Below are 4,684 nucleotides of genomic sequence, written 5' to 3'. Positions count from 1 at the left end.
AAATGCAATCATTTGCCATTAGTTGCTGAACATACAGGTCTTTGCTCTTCAACATACGGCCTTAAGAGTAGAGACTCAGATTTTTTACAGGCTATAACAAACAATGACCTCTTAATCCTAACTGAGACATGGTGCAGAGAAGATGTAGACACACACTGCCCTCCTCACTATAGAGAAGTAATTTTGCCATTGAATAAAACGAAACATATTAGTCAGGGCAGAGACTCAGGGGGATTGATCATTTGGTACAAATCACAACTCCACCAGTCAATACAGATTCTAAAAACCGGGAACAATCATATTTGGTTAAAACTAAATAAAGAAGTAATCCCCTCTCAGAGAGACCTATTTATCTGTGGAATTTACGTACCACCCACTGGGTCTCCATATTACTCAGATGACATCTTCTCCAACCTTGAAGCAGAAATATGTCTTTACCAAAGTCAAGGTCATGTGCTTGTTTGCGGTGACTTCAACGCCCGAACGGGAACCCACCCTGATTTCACCAGTACACATGGAGACAATTTCATATCTGACCACACCATATGCAACCATGTAAACCAGTCCCCTAGAAATAACCATGACACTTCCATAAACAAAAATGGAAAGGATTTATTACAGCTGTGTAGAGGACTGAGTCTCTACCTTGTCAATGGGCGTGTGAGAGGGGACTCACAAGGAAGGTACACTTACTGCTCACCCCTTGGCAGCAGCACAGTAGATTACATGATAACAGATCTGGATCCAGTATCCTTCAGTTCATTCACAGTCAAACCCCTGACCCCACTCTCCGACCACAGTCAGATCACTGCATACATGAAAATAACTGAGTCGCTCAAAAATCCCCCTACACAGCCCAGTAAACTATACAACATCCCCAAATACTACAGATGGTCCCAGAACAGCATGCAGGACTACCAGAGAGCCATCGCCAGTGATGAGACACAATCACTGTTAGATACGTTCCTAGCCATGCCATACTCTAACAGTGTTGAAGGAGTAAACCTAGCTGTAGAACACATCAATTATATATTTGAAAGAACTGCAACAAAGTCCAAATTAAAACTATCAGGTAACAAACAGAGAAAAACTAAAAAGGACCAATGGTTTGACAAAGAATGTAAAGCTCTTAGAACACAGCTAAGAAAAATATCAAACCAGAAACACATAAACCCACAAAATGACACCCTACGCCTCCAATACTGTGAATCATTGAAACACTACAAAAAGACCATCAGAATTAAAAGGAACAATCACGTAAATAAACAATTGTGCAAAATAGAGGACTCTCTAAGCTCTAACTCCTTCTGGGACCACTGGAACTCATTGAATAAAGATAAGCCGGAAGAAATGGCTATCCAAGATGGGGATGTTTGGACAAACCACTTCACATCACTCTTTATAACTGTACCCCTAAATACAAAAACGGAAACCAGCCAGATATGTGAAAAATTACAAAAATGTGAAAATATCATAAAGGATAATCAAAACCCTTTAGACTTCCCAATCACAGAACAAGAGATGAAATCAAAACTCCAGTGCCTTAAAGCTAGAAAGGCCTGTGGTACAGATGGCATATTAAATGAAATGATTAAACACAGCTCTGAAAAATTCCAATTGGCTATTTTAAAATTATTCAATTTGACACTAAATCTAGGCTATTTTCCTGATGTCTGGAATGAAGGACTCATAACCCCAATTTTCAAGAGTGGAGATAAACATGACCCAAAAAACTATAGGGGTATCTGTGTGACGAGTAATTTGGGCAAACTTCTATGTAGTATCATCAACACCAGACTCATAGAATTCCTTACAGAACACAGCGTTCTAAGTAAAAGCCAAATCGGATTCTTACCAAATTATCGTACCTCTGACCATATATACACTCTTAAAACCCTAATTGACATTCACGTAAAACAGAACAAAAACAAAATATATTCCTGCTTTGTCGATTTTGAAAAAGCCTTTGACTCAATTTGGCACAAAGGTCTTTTCTTCAAAATTCTAGAAAGTGGTGTTGGAGGAAATACATATGACTTGATCAAATCCATGTACACAAAAAACAGATGTGCTGTTAGAATTGGAAATAAAAGAACAAATTTCTTCACCCAGGGTCGCGGAGTCCGCCAGGGGTGCAATTTAAGCCCAACATTGTTCAATATATATATAAATGAATTAGCAAAGTTATTAGAACTTTCTACTGCACCCGGTCTGACTCTGCACGATACCAATGTAAAATTACTGATGTACGCAGATGATCTGGTTCTGCTGTCAGCCACTAAAGAGGGTCTACAACAGAACCTAGACATCCTCCACCAGTTCTGTCAGACATGGTCTCTGAACGTAAACATGAAGAAGACTAAAGTCATGATCTTTCAAAGGAGACACGAGTCTCAGAGTTCACATAATACATTTAAATTAGGCACACACATATTAGAAAACACAAAAAGCTACCCATATTTGGGATTGAAAATAAATCATAATGGAAACTTCAATATGGCTGTGAATGAATTGAAGGAGAAGGGAAGAAGGGCTTTTTATGCCATCAAAAGGAAAATTCCAATTGACATCCCAATTAGGACCTGGCTCAAAATTCTAAATTCCGTAATAAATCCAATAATATTATATGGCAGTGAAGTGTGGGGTCCATTAACTAACCAAGATTTCCCAAAATGGGAAAAACACCCATTAGAAGTACTGCATGCAGAATTGTGCAAAAACCTACTTAAGGTCCACAGACACACTGCCAATAATGCATGCAGGGCAGAACTCGGCCAATACCCCCTAATCATTCAAATTCAAAAGCGAGCCATAAAATTTTACACACACCTCCAATCAAGTGACCCCCACTCCTACCACTACAAAGCCCTTCAGAGCCAAGAGATGAACCCAGATAAGAGTCCCCTCTGCCAGCTAGTCAGAAATCTCTGCCCACAAATGCCTCAGGACAGATACCAAAAAATCTGGCCCAACCAAATAACCTCAAAACAAAAAGAAAACTATATAGAATATTGGAACAAATCAACCAAATCTCAAAGTAAATTAGAATTCTATTTGACCCTAAACAGAGAGTACACGGTGGCAGAATACCTGACCACTGTGAATGATATAAAATTAAGAAAGACATTGACATGGTACAGACTGAGTGGACATAGTCTAGCCATAGAAACAGGCCGTCACAGGCAGAACTGGCTGCCCAGAGAGGCCAGGCTGTGTTCACTTTGTCATCAGGGGGATGTTGAGACAGAACCTCACTTCCTACTATACTGTGAGAAATACAAGGATCTAAGAGAAGTTTTCTTTTATAAAATAAATAAAATTGATCCACAGTTTATCCATCTCCCTGATAATCAAAAGCTGTTATATATATGTGGGGAGAAAAGTCAGTGTACAGTATTAGCTGCAAAATATGTAGATGGTTGTCATACAATAAGAGAACAAGCCCTGTAAATACATGTATCTGGGTGGCTACATCTGTAAAATGACTACCCGATTGAATGATTATTTTGTAATTTAATATGTTTCTGTTGATTGTTTTACTTATTGCTAATATTATGGTATGTTTTATTGCTTAATAATATATATATGTTATTGTTTGTATGTTGGACTTGCTTTGGCAATAAGTATGTTGATATTTCATGCCAATAAAGCCTATTTGAATTGAATTGAATTGAGAGAGAGAGAGAGAGAGAGAGAGAGAGAGAGAGAGAGAGAGAGAGAGAGAGAGAGAGAGAGAGAGAGAGAGAGAGAGAGAGAGAGGCCAGGCTGGGTGGACCACCCTTATTTACCAATAAAGAACCCTGATTAGAAGATAAACACCAGGGAGACAGACTGGAGGGAGGGATGGGGGAGGGAGGGAGGGTGGGGGGGGAGGGGGGGGTACCCACTTGGGTTTTCAACCTCTACTTTGTGCCCACAATAAAGCTCCAGAGGGGAACAGGGTAATCGGGGGTGGAGGTTAGCATAGCGAGTGTATCCTTACCTCTGCATGTGTGTGTGTGTGTGTGTGTGTGTGTGTGTGTGTGTGTGTGTGTGTGTGTGTGTGTGTGTGTGTATGGGAGCAACCATGCATGTGTGTGTGTGTGTGTGTGTGTGTGTGTGTGTGTGTGTGTGTGTGTGTGTGTGTGTGTGTGTGTGTGTGTGTGTGTGTGTGTGTGTGTGTGTGTGTGTGTGTGTGCCTATGTGTGTGAGTGTGCGCACGTGTGTGGTTTCGGTTGTTGAGGCGGTGTCAGAAGTCGTCAGGTTGAGGCTGAGCCGCGACCCTGTGACCCCCATCAGAGATCAGACGGGAGGCACTTAGTGGTCCGGCCCTCCCCCCCCAGGCAGACAGCCTTCTCTGGTTCCACCGCTGATGCTAATAAAGGCTGCAGGAAACTAATTCAAGTCAACAGGCAGAGGTCCCTGCAAAGAGGGGAAAGTTGTGGAGCTGAGCTGTCAGTCACGGAGCTGGAGGGAGGGGGGTGGGGGTGAGGAGGGAGATAAAGATCTGGAAGTATTCATTTCAACATGGCAGAGAAAAGCCACGTGTGTGGACCGCGAAGGAATCAGACACGGAGGGGAAGAGTGTCATTCGGCTGTTTTTGTCACTTTTGTTTTGTGTTGTTGTGTGATCTCTTGATTTCACGATTTCTTGATTTCTGTGTTCCGTAAATCGCTGACTTGACAGAGATGTGGAGGGAAAGGC

This window comes from Notolepis coatsorum (assembly GCF_963971535.1).
Source record: "Notolepis coatsorum genome assembly, chromosome: 3".
NCBI lineage: Eukaryota > Metazoa > Chordata > Actinopteri > Aulopiformes > Paralepididae > Notolepis > Notolepis coatsorum.
Note: the sequence above shows the minus strand (reverse complement) of the source record.